Consider the following 16,442-nt stretch of genomic DNA (forward strand, 5'->3'; position numbering starts at 1 on the left):
TTTTGCAAAAATGTTCCTATAAAAGGGTTTCATCTTCAAGGAATTCATGGAAAAGACTCTGACAAGTACAGGTTTCTGGTAACTGACTATACTGCTGAACTGAATGAATAAGCATTTTCAGAACTCTAATGGAAAACTGATGAATTCATAAAAGTGCTAACAAAAGATCAAGATAAAAAAAATTAATTACATGGGACTGAGTGAACTGATGAGGATGATTATAATTTTTGTGACTTTCTGTTTGAATAAAAAAAAAAACTCTTAGAGGAAAACAAGACAGAACACTCTATGACATAAATCACAGCAAGATCCTTTTTGACCCACCTCCTAGAGAAATGGAAATAAAATCAAAAACAAACAAATGGGACCTAGTGAAACTTAAAAGATTTTGCACAGCAAAGGAAACCATAAACAAGACGAAAAGACAACCCTCAGAATGGGAGAAAATATTTGCAAATGAAGCAACTGACAGAGGATTAATCTCCAAAATATACAAGCAGCTCATGCAGCTCAATATCAAAAAAACAAACAACTCAATCCAAAAATGGGCAGAAGACCTAAATAGACATTTCTCCAAAGAAGACATACAGATTGCCAACAAACACATGACAGGATGCTCAACATCACTAATCATTAGAGAAATGCAAATTAAAACTACAATGAGATATCAGCTTACACCATTCAGAATGGCCATCATCAAAAAATCTACAAACAATAAATGCTGGAGAGGGTGTGGAGAAAAGGGAACCCTCTTGCACTGTTGGTGGGAATGTAAATTGATACAGTCACTATGAAAAACAGTATGGAAGTCCCTTAAAAAACTAAAAATAGAATTGCCATATGACCCTGTAATCCCACTACTGGGCATATACCCTGAGAAAACCATAATTCAAAAAGAGTCATGTACCACAATGTTCATTGCAGCTCTATTTACAATAGCCAGGACATGGAAGCACCTAAGTGTCCATCGACAGATGAATGGATGAAGAACATGTGACACATATATACAATGGAATATTACTGAGCCATAGAAAGAAATGAAATTGAGTTGTTTGTAGTAAGGTGGATGGACCTAGAGTCTGTCATACAGAGTGAAAAAAAAAAAAAAAAAGGGTTCTGACGAACCTAGGGGCAGGATAGGAATAAAGACGCAGACTAGAGAATGGACTTCCCTTGAGGGGCATGGATAAGCTGGGGCAAAGTGAGAGAGTGACATTGACATATATATATGCACTACCAAATGTGAAATAGATAGCTAGTGGGAAGCAGCCGCATAGTGCAGGGAGATCAGCTCCGTGCTTTGTGACGACCTAGAGGGGTGGGATAAGGAGGGTGGGAGGGAAACTCAAGAGGAAGGGGATATGGGGATATATGTATATGTATAGCTGATTCACTTTGTTATACAGCAGAAACTAACACAACATTGTAAAGCAATTATACTCCAATAAAGATGTTTAAAAAAAAAGAATTGCAAATGGAGCAGATGAATGGACAGAGGTCTTCTCAGCTCTAGTGCCCCCATTTTTTGTGTGCATTTGTGAAGCAAAACAAGGATGCCCACCAGATCGATTCCCCTCTTCAATTTGCCAGGAAACTCAGGATGGATCTTTCAAAAGGACCACCACCTCCCTCTGCATTGCTGCACTGAATTTCTGATTCTGTTCCATTGCAGATGCTGTTCCCTGTGCTCCTGGCCATACAGGGCACTGTGGGCGCCGTGTATTGTGTGGTCATTTCTTCACTGGGTTTGCTCAGTGGCCCCCTCTGTGACACAGGCAGTGGAAACTACACCTACCCGTTCAGGAATTACTCCCTGGAGTGAGTAGCATTTATGGCCTTGGGTCCTTGTCTAACATCTAAAGATGATACCGTGATGACCACAAAGAGTTTGTGCTCTGAGAATTGACTATGCAGTAGTGGGGCCAGGTACCTCTATTCATACTTGGTGTCTTTCTCCTCTCTCTGTACCAGATTGGCACTTTTATTCCCAAGTTACCAGTCTCTAGAGGTGATTGGCCAAGGCAAGGTGTGCCCATGAATTAAGCAGTTCACCCAAGGTATTCAGTACAATACCTTGACTTCATTTGCTCCCATTATTAAACACAGATGAGTATGTGCTGAGGGCTTGCTTAGTACTGACTAGGCACTGTGATAAGAGAAGGGATTCCAGGGCTTCTCTGGCGGCGCAGTGGTTGGGAGTCCGTCTGCCGATGCAGGGGACACGAGTTCGTGCCCCGGTCCGGGAAGATCCCACATGCCACGGAGCGGATGGGCTCGTGAGCCATGGCCGCTGAGCCTGCGCGTCCAGAGCCTGTGCTCCGCAGTGGGAGAGGCCACAGCAGTGAGAGGCCCGCGTACCGCAAAAAAAAATAAATAAAAAGAGAAGGGATTCCAAAAGAGGGATAAGACCACTTGCCTATTTACAACTTGCCTGTTCACAGTCTAACTGGGGAGACAATAGTCAAATTTGGGGTTTGTTTTGTGATGATCTCAGCCTATCAATAAGCAGTGTTGTGGTTGGACCAGTCCTTGTGGTTCTTATTATGATTGCAAGACGCCCTTTAGCAATAACCATCAAGAAACTTTGAAAAAATAAAGATTTCTTACATACAGGACCTGGAAATTACACAGCACACCTGGGGTCACACAGCAAGGTCGGGGGTAGGGGAGGTGGGGGGGGAGGGAGCGCAAGTGCGTGGGCCTGGGGTTCTGCTTTTATTGAGTTTGAGGCTGGGGGTCTAGGCTTTCGCAGGCTCACTCTTTACTGATGAACTTACAACATAAAAGCAGGAATTTAAAGCACAGGAATAGAAAAAATAAGTGGCCCAGAAGGTCGGTTATTGAAATCAACCAAGATCGCTAAAACAAAGGAGCCTCAGTCAGGCTTTTACCTAGGTGTGAAGCTGGCACTGTGTTTATCTGAGATAGCCCTCTTTGAAGGGGATGGCTCACAATCAAAGCTTAAGTCAGGCATTTGCATTACAAAAAGAAAACCCAGCTGTCAGGGTTTACACTGCAGGGTTGCACAGATATCCTTAAATGGCAGGCCCTGTGATGCCCACTGATTTTCCTAAAGGAATAAGGAAAGAAACCCAGCACCAATGATTGAGAGAGACACTGCTTCTCTTCTCATTTCATGTTCTCTCCCTGGTAGAGCTCATCCATCCCCATGGCTTTCAGAACCCTCCATCTACCCATATAAATAATCCCCAAATGTCTATCTCCAGCCCAGATCTTTCTTCTGAATTCCTGACTTAGATACCAAATTACCTCTTTGAAATTTCCTCTTGCGAATTTCAGATCATTTCAGTATTTATATGTCCAAACCCTTGATGTTCCCTTGCCAATTTCCTCTCTGTCATCTCCAGCCCATTAGATGGCACCCAAAACCTGTGAGTCATTGATTGTTCTCCCTTCTGCACCCCAAGTTCAATCCACCACCAAATCCTGTGAGCTCTGCCTCACCAGTGCACCTTGAATCTGGCCGCTGTTCATCGCCTAGTCTGTCATCACCCCGTTCCAAATCTGCAACACCCTTTGCTTCCGTGTCTACACCAGCCCTCCAGCAAGCATCCCAGCTCCATTTTCCCCTTCAGTCCTTTCGCTGTAGATGAGCCGGAGGGGCTTTGTAAAATGTAAAAGTACTCATTAAGGCCAAGAAATCTTTACATTTAAGGAACTTGCAATCTCATTGAGAACTCAATAGACGAGTATGGATATGGGTGAAGGCAGAGATTAAAGGCAGAGATACCAAATAATATATAACTCTATGAAACAGGGCCTGAAAACCTATTCCATTTTCTCTTTGTCCAGCTAGAACCCTCTGATTCCAAATATTCCTTAGAGTTTTTGCTTGCCTGCTGTTTCCTCTTATAATGCACTGCCCTCCCCTTGGCTGCTGCCTCCTTCAAGGCCAGGTGACTCCATCCTTCCCCCACGCAACCCCATCCAGCTACTCTAAACCTTTAGACCTCCCCGTTTTATGATAATAATTATAAATATATTGCCTACTGCATGGCAGACACTGTGCTAATAACTAATCCTCCCAACCCACTCAATGGTATTGATGTTATTTTTTAGCCCCATTTTACATATAAGGAAGCTGATATACAGAAACACTTAGGAAACTATTGGGGCCAGGGAAGGCTGCATATTGACACATATATCAATCAATGGTATATTGATTATTTTGAGTGAAAGTTACTTAAGAAAGAGATGATGCAAGAAGCCCATTCTGACCCTCCTCTCTTGTCTCCCTGAAAGCAGGAAATAAATCTCTCATGTGAAAGGTGCACTCCCTACATCGAGGGCTAGAAGGACGCCCTTATTGCCAGAGATAGAGAGTTCAGGGCCAAGGAGTCTATATGAACAGGCCTTGTTACTTCCTTAATTTACTACCAAGCTCGAACTGTTTAGATTCTTTACTAATTAAGCACCCAAACCTAAGTTTCTTTGTCCTGTCGATTCCTCACAAATTTATTGTTTCTTTGTCTGAAGAGTGTAAAAGCTGCCTCCTTTGGGGAATTCCCTGGTGGTCCAGTGGTTAGGACTCTGCGCTCTCACTGCTGAGCGCCCGGGTTCAATCCCTGGCTGGGGAACTAAAATCCCACAAGCTGCGCGGGGTGTGGGCAAAAAAAAAAGCTGCCTCCTTTGGCCACTACTTTAGGTCTCCTTTCTACGAGACCCCCAGGGGCATGCATTAAATTTTGTTTCTCTTTCTCCTGTTAATCTGTGTTGTGTCAATTTTATTATTAGTCCAGCCACAAGAACTCAAGGCATGTAGAGGGGGACATTTTATCCCTCCCTGACAAAGCTAATCAAGAACTTCCTCGTGAAGAAGCTGGAGTTAGGATCTGGGTCTGTGGGACTTCAGAGCCCGAGCTCTTAACCAATCCTTACCGCACCTGAGATCTTTAGAGCAGCTCAAATCTTGCACCACACAATTTCCCACTTCTTCCTGTGCTCCCTTGTGTGGCTATGTCTGTACCCACAATGCCTTGCTCAGATGCTGTGCTGTTACAGGGAAAGATGGTGTGTTCGACCCTCGACCAATGGGCAGTCATGAAGGTACTATCCTCATGAAGATGAGAGCGATGTAATAGACTAGTGCCTCTCACATGCTTGTAAATGGCAGCTCTTTCCCTTTCCTGTCTCTGAAAGCCAGGCTAATTGTCTCCCCTGCCCTGCCAGGAACAGCTACTTACTCAACCAACCCACCTGGGCTAACTGCCAAGAGCCTGAGCACATCGTCCTCTGGAACGTGGTCTTGTTCTCCATCCTGCTGGGGATCGGCGTGGTAGAAGCTGTCCTTTGCCTCAGCCAAGTCGTCAGTGGACTCTGTGATACCTTCTGTGGTACATGCGTCCGAAAAGGACAGGTTGGTGCTTCTAGAACCCAGGAATGTTCAAGTCATTTCCCCTGACCTGTTTCTCACATCTCCCTCCTGCCCCAGCCTCACACTCCCAGAGGTAATCCAGTAACCAGGAAATGCCTTTTGAAATGTCGAACTTCATTTGCCACTTGGGGCTTAATTTTCTTTCAGGTGACCATAACTGGCTTATGACCAGCCTAAGAAGTCACAGCTGATTGGCAGAGTTCCCCAGCTTCAGAAGGACTGGATTTGGTGAATATCAATCCCCAGAGTTCTGAGAAGCTGAGGAAAAGCCCCTGATTTTTACAAAAGTCAACAGTTTTGATCTTCTTTTCTAGAATCAAGATTGTCATTTTCCCCAAATGATCTCTAAGAATAATATAAGAAGTCATAGGGCTGTAAATAATAAAAAATTTTTAATAATAATATAATAATAGATACTTAACTGTATTCAGATGTTACTATATCCCAGGCCTGGTGCTAAGCACTTTATCTACATTATTTCAGTTAATCCTACGAAGCAAGAAGCGTTATAATGCCATCTTACAATGTAATAGACTAGTGCCTCTCACATGCTTGTAAATGGCAGCTCTCTCTCTTTCCTGTCTCTCAAAGCCAGGCTAATTGTCTCCCCTGCCCTGGCAGGAACAGCTACTTACTCAACCAACCCACCTGGGCTAACTGCCAAGAGCCTGAGCACATCGTCCTCTGGAACGTGGTCTTGTTCTCCATCCTGCTGGGGATCGGCGTGGTAGAAGCTGTCCTTTGCCTCAGCCAAGTCGTCAGTGGACTCTGTGATACCTTCTGTGGTACATGCGTCCGAAAAGGACAGGTTGGTGCTTCTAGAACCCAGGAATGTTCAAGTCATTTCCCCTGACCTGTTTCTCACATCTCCCTCCTGCCCCAGCCTCACACTCCCAGAGGTAATCCAGTAACCAGGAAATGCCTTTTGAAATGTCGAACTTCATTTGCCACTTGGGGCTTAATTTTCTTTCAGGTGACCATAACTGGCTTATGACCAGCCTAAGAAGTCACAGCTGATTGGCAGAGTTCCCCAGCTTCAGAAGGACTGGATTTGGTGAATATCAATCCCCAGAGTTCTGAGAAGCTGAGGAAAAGCCCCTGATTTTTACAAAAGTCAACAGTTTTGATCTTCTTTTCTAGAATCAAGATTGTCATTTCCCCCAAATGATCTCTAAGAATAATATAAGAAGTCATAGGGCTGTAAATAATTTAAAAATTTTAATAATAATATAATAATAGATACTTAACTGTATTCAGTTGTTACTATATCCCAGGCCTGGTGCTAAGCACTTTATCTACATTATTTCAGTTAATCCTACGAAGCAAGAAGCGTTATAATGCCATCTTACAGATGAGGAACTCAGGCTCAGAGAGGTTCAGTTACTTGCCCGAAGTCCGCAAATCTAAGTTTTGAACTTGAGCCTGATTGCAACATTTATATTCTTGACCACTCTCTCCAGTGGTACTCAAACCACTGGACTAGTTCTGTGGATTGTAATAGGTGTTATTACACCCCAAAAAAGGGGTGGGGGAGACTCTGTGGTCAAGTTAATTTGAGATACACTGTATTAAACAAAGTGTAATCGGTTTCTCTACTGCAGGACTTGTCAGAACCTCTACAAAGCCAGTGAGTATAGCTAATTTCCAGGAAGAGAATAGCAAATGCACAGTTTCCCAGAAGTCTTATTTGACAACAAAACCCTTTTCTCCTGGAACAATTTTTAACGGGGCTAATATTCCATGGAGCCCACTTTGAAAAGGAATGCATCACTTAGTGATGAGGTAGAACCTACCTCACTTAGCCCATGAGAATCCAAGAGACTTTTCCAAACCACCAGAGAAGCAGAAAAAACATGGGATGAAACAGATTAAGGACGACTCACCTGTATTGAAAAGAAAAAAAGTTTTGCTACAATTGCTGGAATCAGAAGTTTTCTTTTCAGGCTTCCTTACTGTCATTGCAGCAGACGTTTATTTTTATTTTTTATTTTTTAAAATTTCTATTGAAGTATAGTTGATTTACAATGTTGTGTTAGTTTCAGGTATACAGCAAAGTGATTCAGTTATACATATACATATATCTATTCTTTTTCAGATTCTTTTCCATTATAGGTTATTATAAGATATTGAATATAGTTTCCTGTGCTATACAGTAGGTCTTTGTTGTTTATCTATTTTATAGATAGTATTGTATATCTGTTAATCCCAAACTCCTAATTTATCCCTCCCCTTTGATAACCATAAGATTGTTTTCTCTGTCTGTGAGTCTGTTTCTCTTTTGTAAATAAGTCCATTTGTATCATTTTTTAAGATTCCACAAACAAGTGATATTATATGGTATTTGTCTTTCTTGAAACAAACACTTTTAAGAACTTAACCTACCATACAAGCCATGGCAGTTCCCAAAGAGGCATCAGATAGGGTTTCTGCTTCAGGAAGCTTGCAAACTAATGGATCTTGCATAACTGACTGCTTTCACAGATGATATCCAACTTTGTACAAATAAGAAAAAAAAGCAAATATTATACCTTGGTAAGTAAACAGAGCCAATGGCAAATTTTTAAAAGGTGCCTTCTCCTCCAGGTTGATGCCCATTTGGGGTGGAATAATGTTCCCCCCAGAATTCATATTTAACAGGAACCTCAGAAGTGACCTTATTTGGAAATAGGGTATTTGTTGATGTGATTGATTAAAATGAGGTCATACTAGATTAGGGTGGACTCTAAATCTAATACGACCAGTGTCCTTGTAAGAAGAGAAGAAACACACACAGAGAAGGCCACATGAAGATGTAGGCAGAAATTGAGGTTATGCTGCCACAAACCAAGTGATGCCAAAGATTGCTGGCAACCATCAGAAGCTAAGAGAGAGACATGGTGCAGATTCTTCCTCTGAGACTCCAGGACCAGCCACATCTCAATTTCAGACTTCTAGCCTCCAGAACTATGAGTGGATACATTTCTGGGGTTGTTTGTTTGTCTGTTTGTTTGTTTTGGCCATGCCATGCAGCTTGCAGGATCTTACTTCCACGACCAGGGATTGAACCCGTGCCCTCGGCAGTGAAAGCACAGAGTCCTAACCAATGGACCACCAGGGAATTCCCAAGTTTCTGTTGTTTTAAGACACCCAGTTAGTCATAGTTTGTTACAGCAGCCCTCAGACACCCATACACAGTCCCACACCAGGGCGCAGGCGAGCCGGGCACAGGCTGGATCTCAGACCCCCGCTCAAACTGGACCATTGCCTTGTACAGAAACGTTTATCCTACTCAAATGAAGGTGGCCCTGCTGATGTCACAAATGCCCGGCTGCCCTGCTACCCCAGGCTGTTCCTTCAGCTTCCCTTTAGCCCTCCCACTGACACAAAGCAGATACACAACCCCCAGAAACAGAGGTACCCAGAACCCTGCAATGAGCCCAGAACTGAACTGGCCCCCGAGACTGTGCCCTCAGCCCTGACAATGCTGAGGTTGTCATCCTTGTAAGAAAACTGGGCTTATGAAAGGGAAGTCTTTAAAACAGTTGGTCCATCAGATTGAATGGCTCTATATGGCCCAAATACTGTTTCCCTGGGAGGGAAAAAATCCAAAGCAAAAAGTTTTATTAGCTTTTCCCCATTAAAACACCCTCTGTGTAAAGTGATAGATTTGAAGCAAGGGAGGAGAAAGGTTTTCTGCCTCTGGCAAAAGTCCCTCTTGTGGTTCTTCCTTTGGTGAGTAAAAGGAACTTGGAGTTAAAGACACCAAACTACAAACATTCTGTGGCTGATAAAGTGGACTCCAGCTCATAAAGGCAACAGAGTTCGGCTAATGTGCTCCATCAAGGGCTTTGGAGGGCGGAAAGAGCATCACCAACATTTTAAACGTAGGGCTAGCTATAAAATGAGTCATGATTTGGCTTCCCTGGTGGCGCAGTGGTTGAGAGTCCGCCTGCCGATGCAGGGGACGCGGGTTCGTGCCCCGGTCCGGGAGGATCCAACATGCCGCCGAGCGGCTGGGCCCGTGAGCCATGGCCACTGGGCCTGTGCATCTGGAGCCTGTGCTCCGCAACGGGAGAGGCCACAGCGGTGAGAGGCCCGTGTACCGCAAAAAAAAAAAAAAAAGTCATGATTAATCCACTAAAAAAGTGTTTATTGCCAAATGAAAAATAAATTTAAATAAATCTGAAATTAAATAGAAACTTGATTTTTGAGGCTGACTTAGGTCTACTTCAGCTACATGACAATTATTTCCTGAGTTCCTACAATGTGCAAAGCAAAGTGCCTGGAGAAAGGAGGGATGGACGGGGCTCTCAGTTCTGAAAGAAGGGGTTTAAGCGGAGGGAATTTTTTTCAGCGCACAACTACCCAGATGTAAGGCAGAAGCAGGGGAGGTGGTAATTTCCACTTCAATCTCTGTGTCTTCAAGCATATCTCATCTTTTTAAGTTCCTTACTTTCTCAAGAGAAACCACATGTTTTCCAGATCAGAGTTGACTGACATTGCTTTTTCCAAACTCATATTCTGGATGTTTACAGTGTTTATAAAACATGGTACATCTGTTACTGGAATTATGAAGAAAATAGCTCTTCATGGTGAGTTGAGAGATTCTTTACTCTTTACACTTTGCTATAGTATAACAATTTCCACATTTTCCAGAATGAGCACTTAGACTTTTATAATTATAAAACATGCGAAAAAAGAGATTTTACCATTTTGTGAAAATCATCTAGAACACTTATCTGTCTGCCATGTCTGGTGAAAAGCTCGTATAGTTATGACACTGACTTGAGAGAAAAGTCATGGTTCAAAGGCTCATTGACAAGCCAATATCCAATATTTCTCCCAAGTCAAATGGGAAGAAATCATTTTAAAGGAGGGAGATGCCCTATAGGGAGTGGGGGGAAGAAAATGAAACTAACCTAAATAGCTTTGGAAATTTTGGAAACCTTGATTTGACTAGAAACTATAAGGCTAAGGACAAAGGGAATTGTATATAAACACTGTACTCTAAAAACTGCTTCTCACGGGGGTATGAGTTAACAATTATGAAACAGTTATGCATGTATAATGGAGTTGAATGGTGGATGGTGGGAGCCAGGTTTCTCACTGTCATAGGGATAATTCTCACAGATAAGCAAAGAGGGAAGGCTAGAATAATCCATGTAGTACTGGATTAGAGTCAAGGACATCAATATAAACTCATGTTCGGCTTAACATAGATACAGATGGATAAATACAGAAATATGTGTGTATGCATGGGTTATTAAACATATATATTTCCTGTTGAGAGAGCTAGAAGCAGTGACAGCCCAGTAGCAATGAGCACACCCAGTGCCAAGGTCTTGGTTTCTAATGCCATTCTCTACTAAAAGCAACTAGGGCTCCTTGAAGAAATGACTGATTCTAGGGGTGAGAATGAAGAATAAAGATGAGCTTGGAGCATATTGCTGTGGCAGAAAGCAAGGAAGTGCTCAAAAAACAAAAAGCAGGACATGAAAATAAACAAACCAAGGGGACACAGGAGCCAACCTGAAATGGCTCCCAAGGGCCAAAGCAGAAACAAATTGAGCAACAAAATAAATAACATCGTATTAGATTATAGCCCAAATATAAAATAAATATCTATGAGTCAATGCTGATAATAAATAAATGATTGATTAAATAAATAGAGAGAAAGAGACAAATCTTCCTTAGAGAAAAATTTCAAATAATTTATATAGATACTCCTGTCTCTTTGAAATGGCGTTCAGTACCCCACCCCTTTAAGTGTGGACTGTGCTTCCAAAAAATAGAGTATAGAAGGTGGGGGAAAAGTAATTTTCGAGTGGAGAAAACTAGAAAATACCACTTTGGCCAGGAGACATTTTAATTGATTTTAACATCATCAGTGATAAATCATGTTGATAGCAAGTACTCCTGATATTATATGATAAGGGCACTTCAGCTGTGTGACCTCCCAAAATCCATAAACCCATTCTAACTATGAGAAAAATATCAGACAAACAAACTGAGGGGCATTCTACAAAATATCTGACCAACACTCCTCAAAATTGTCAAGGTCATCAAAAACAAGGAAAATCTAAGAAACTGTCACAGCCAAGAGGAGCCCAAGGAGGCATGACAGCTAAATATAATATCAGATCCTAGGTGGGGTCCTGGAACAGAAAAAGGACATTAGTCAGAAAACTAGTGAAATTCGAATAAAATGCAGAGATTGGTTAATAGAAATGTACCAACACTGATTTCTTAGTTGTAACAAAGGTACCATGGTAATGTAAGATGTTCACATAAGGGAAACAGGGTGAGGGATATATGGGAACTCACTGTACTATTGATACAATTTTTCTGTAATTCTAAAACTATTCTAAAATAAAAAGAGGCATAGTATAAATTCATGTTTAGCTTAATATAGATACACATGGATAGTTACAGAAATGCAGATGTGTATATACGCATGGGTTTATTATACATACATTTGACCTTTTGTATCCACAGGTTCTGCACCCACAGATTCAACTCAGATTGAAAATATTTGGGAAAAAAAATAACTCCAGAAAGTTCCAAAAAGCAAAAATTTGAGTTTGCTACAACTTTTTACATAGCATTTACATTGTATTAGCTATGTAAGTAATCTAGACATGATTGAAAGGATACAGAAGGATGTGTGTAGGTTATATGCAAATACTATGCCATTTTTATATAAGGGTCATGAGCATCCTCAAATTTTGGTATCTGCTGGAGTCCTAGAACCAATCCTAGGCAGATACCAAGGGACAACTGTACATATATCTCCTTGCTCTGTATCTTGAAAGAGCTAGAAGCAATGATACCCCAGTAACAATGAGCACACCCAAAATTATTTGTTTTAAATAATTTATTATTTTAAATTTAAATTTTTATTAAACTTATTGTTATTAAAAAAGAAAAAACAGGGAAATGGGTTTCTTTTTTTTTTAAGTTTTGTTTTTTAATGTGGACCATTTTTAAAGTCTTTATTGAATTTTGTTACAATATTGCTTCTGTTTTATGTTTTTTGGTTTTTTGGCCGCGAGGCATGTGGGATCTTAGCTCCCCCATCAGGGATCAAACCCACACCCCCTGCATTGGAAGGCGAGGTCTTAAGCACTGGACCGTCAGGGAAGTCCCAGAAATGGGTTTCTTTAACTATGAGGCTTTGAGCTTCCCAAGCTACCCAAGCAGCAGTCTAGGAGATGCAAAATTATCCAAAATTGGAAACAAACTTGTAGGCGAGCAAAATTTGCCACCCCAAAATGTCTTTTCGTCATGTGGATTATTTCCAGCTGAAAACAATCAAGGCCCAAAGAGACTGAGGAAGACACTTTGACCTTCACCCTAACTGCCTAAAATAATTTAGATAGAGGGCCTGTTCCCAGAATAGAGCATCACCAGGGATATCTGCAAGGAATACGGTCTAGGGTGGTGGGGAAACCCTAGGCAGGGCCTAGGAATCAGAGTCCACTCTGTGTCCCATTGTCTCTGAGTGGCCCAGCAAACATTTATTTACCAAACATTTGCTTTTCCATCTTCATGTGCATTACCTTCATCCCCTTTGAAGTCCCAAACCACTACCCTCAACACCATCTTTTGTCTTTAGCTGAAGATGATATTTAAGGTCAGGCTTTCAGCCATTTTGGTGAGATATTCAGTTTTCCTGGGGCTCTCCCATATATACATGTTATTAAACTTCTGTTTCATTTTCTCCTGTTAATCTCTCTCATATCAATTTAATTCTTAAGCCAGAAGAACCTAGAAGGGCAGAGGAAAATTTCTTCCTTCCCAACAGATTCAACTAGCTTTCCCTGTGTTTGAGTATCAGACCTTATCCACAGATGTCTAAAATGAGTAAGACACAGTCAAGAAACACAGGGATTTTTATGTAGGAACCCTGACTTGGCCTCTTCCTCCAAGGCTATGCTGAGAATAGGTCTAAATAAATTACTTCACGTCTGAGAGAGTGGCATGGATTTATATATATATAGTATATATATACACTACCAGATGTAAAATAGATAGCTAGTGGGAAGCAGCCGCATAGCACAGGGAGATCAGCCCGGTGCTTTGTGACCACCTAGAGGGGTGGGATAGGGAGGGTGGGAGGGAGGGAGACGCAAGAGGGAAGAGATATGGGAACATATGTATATGTATAACTGATTCACTTTCCCTGATAAACCAGTAATTCAGCCCCAAAGTGACCGAAGACATGGGTTCAAGAATAGAACAGCAGAGTCCGATGGATTCCTTTATCTTAAACGTTTTCTTGCCATACCACGTGCTGTCACACACCCACTGTACCCTCTTACCCTCCATGCAAACAATACTCTGAGAAAAATTGGTAACCCCCTGGTTTGGACTAGGTGTTCCCTCCACCCCTGGACATATCTCATCATGGCACCCATCTTGCTCTCATGCAAGATTGCTCCATCCAGCTGTGATTTAGGATGTACCTTATGCATCATATTCTATTATGCCCAGGGTATAATGGTTCTCAATGAATGTTTAGTGAGTGAATAAACAAAAGAATGAATGAGTAAACGTTCCAAACCTGCAAAGGGAAGGAGTTCCAGAAATGTAATTATACAAAGTAGTATATACAGACAGAATGCACAGCTCTTTAAAAAGCTCAGCTTCCTTCTTTTTTCTCTTCCCCTCTTTCATCACCCTGGCCCAGGTGCTGAGGTTCCTAAAAGGAAACAAAGCCAGTTCTGAGCAGAGTTTCATTTTGCAATTATAGTTGAAATGTACTCTGTCACTCAGCCACCACCCATCAGCTGGGATTTATATGAAGTTCTTAGCATGGGCCATACTGTTCTAGAGGCAGCACTGTGAGACTGTGATTGATAAAAAGAAATAGGTATTTTGGTCTTTCTCCATTTCTGGCACAGAGCTTCTAAAACCCTTGGAATTTCCTAAGGGATAAAAGCCATAAACGTGCCTTTTGTTATTCATCACAAGACTCTCTCAAACCACAGCTGAGTTTGTGTTAATGAGGTGACTTTTGGAAAGCCCCTCAGGTTGGTTCCTGCCAGGGGAACCAACCAGGATTAGAGGGTTGAAATTTTCAATTCCACCCCCAATACCCACCCCTGACCTCCAGGAAGGGAGAGGGGCTAGAGACTGAGTTCAGTAACCACTGGCCAATGGTTTAATCAATCGTGCCTATGCAATGAGCCCTGCAGAAGAAAACAAAAGAAGAAGGTTCAGAGAGCTTCTGAGTCGGTGAACACGAAGCGGTGCTGGTGGGAGAGTGATGTGTGCAGCCCAGAGGGGGCATGGAAGCTCCACAACCCTGCCCACATACCTTGCCCCGTGCCTCTCCTGCATCTGGCTCTTCCTCGGTTATATTCTTTTATAATAAGTGGGTAAGCTAGTAAGTAAACTGATTTCCTGAGTTCTCTAAGCCAATCTATCAAATTAATAAAACCCAGGAAGGGTGCGTAGAAATGTCTGATGTATAGCCAGTAGTCGGAACTACTACTAGGGGATGTCTTGTGAGACTGAGCCATTAACCTGTGGGATCTCATGCTATCTCCAGGTGGTGTCAGAACTGAGTTAAATTGTCAGACACCTAACTGGTGTCACAGAATTGCCTGATGTGGGAAAAATGACCATACATTTGGTGATCAGAGTACGGAAGCGTTCAGAGTATCGTATGGAATAGTCTGAAGGAAAACAGTGAGTGTGTTTTCCCTTTACAAGCATAACACACAAAAATCCTCTAATGATAACATCTGCGATCTTTACATAAGCTGAATCATTTCCAAAGCCCTTTTCCTAAACGGTCGTATCTGACCCTAAAACAGTCACGTCTCACTGTCCAAGGACAAATGGTTATCAGCATTTTACCAAGAAGGAAGCCAACGCTCAGAGGTGGTTGCCCAAGATGAAGCAGACATGAGGCTCAAAGGTGAACTTTTGACTCCAAGTCCATGGTTCCTTACATGGAATCTCACTGATCAGAACCTGGTTGAAAAGATAAGACCAGTACAAGAGAAAGACCCAGAGAGGAGAGGAGCTGGAGCTGGGGAAAGGAAGGCCATTCCAGGCAGAGGGAACAGCAGCAGCAAAGGGAGGAAGCTGGACATCTTAAGACCTCTAGGAGGCACACAAAGGAGGCCAGGTAATAGGGACAGTGGCATAACACTATGCATCCCTCGGAGTGGAGAAACTCGTCTATTTGTGAACTTGGGAGGTATGAACTTTCCCACAAAAGCAAAGCTGAACTCCAGAGCCAAAGTGCCTGTGACCAACATGAGGTCTCAGCAGCGGTTTTGCCTTCTGACATATTGGATAGTTCTAAGAATTTACTAAGATTAAGAAGAGCATCTTTACAATGGAAACAAAAGTAGGATTAAGAAGGAGGTTAAAATGATAAGAAAAGGATAATGTTGCACATTCTAATGGCTGAGACCTTTGACAGTAGGAATGATTCTCAAAATCAAAGAAAATTCTGCCACATGTGAGGAGTGCTAAAGCTTTGCAAACACATGGCAACCAGCAAGTCATGAGGAAAAAGGAGATGAATGAAATAGACAGCTTTTGAATATGCCGCTTGAAGATTAGCATGAACTCTGAATACGCATTAGACTAATGTAATTAGAGGTAGGCTAGGAGTTATTTATTAAGTCATTCCATAAATATTTGTTGAGCATCTACTATGGGCCAAGAACTGTTCTAGATACTGGGGGTAGAGCAGTGAACAAAATGAAGTCCCTGCCCTCATGGAGCTTTTTGTTAGTAAGGAGAAATGAATGACAAACACATTTATTGGTGCTGTTAAGCATTGTGGAGAAAAATAACAGGGCAACTGAATCAGGAAGTAATGGTGTGGGCAGAGCAAAGGCATGTTGGTATTTATTTATATTCAGTGGGTGGGAAGACCCCTCAGACAAGGTGGCTTTGCTCAGAGAGCTAAAGGAAGCAAAGAAGTGATTCTTTGAGATCTACAAGTTTAAACACAATGAAAATGCTGCCAATAAAACTTTCTGAAATTTAAAAATTTTAACTATTTAATTTTTGTTTAAATTTTGTAAAGTTTTAGTTAATTTAG

At 41.9% G+C, this 16,442-nt stretch overlaps 2 long non-coding RNA genes across 2 annotated transcripts in view; both read right to left on the reverse strand.

Moving 5' to 3' along the window:
* LOC129391378 (uncharacterized) overlaps positions 1 to 5,381 on the reverse strand; it is a 48,504-nt gene extending 43,123 nt beyond the window's left edge. The window contains exon 1 of the long non-coding RNA XR_008615383.1: positions 5,218 to 5,381. This is a non-coding gene — a long non-coding RNA (uncharacterized lncRNA). The remainder of the gene's footprint in view (positions 1 to 5,217) is intronic.
* A 716-nt stretch (positions 5,382 to 6,097) lies between these two features.
* On the reverse strand, positions 6,098 to 13,959 carry LOC114488055 (uncharacterized). Its single transcript, XR_003683744.2, has 4 exons — positions 13,938 to 13,959; positions 7,778 to 7,887; positions 7,189 to 7,278; positions 6,098 to 6,213 (listed from the first exon to the last, which is right to left on the reverse strand). It is a non-coding gene; the product is annotated as an uncharacterized lncRNA (long non-coding RNA).
* Between the last annotated feature and the right edge of the window lie 2,483 nt (positions 13,960 to 16,442).

This window comes from Physeter macrocephalus, chromosome 16, assembly GCF_002837175.3.
Source record: "Physeter macrocephalus isolate SW-GA chromosome 16, ASM283717v5, whole genome shotgun sequence".
NCBI classification, from domain to species: domain Eukaryota; kingdom Metazoa; phylum Chordata; class Mammalia; order Artiodactyla; family Physeteridae; genus Physeter; species Physeter macrocephalus.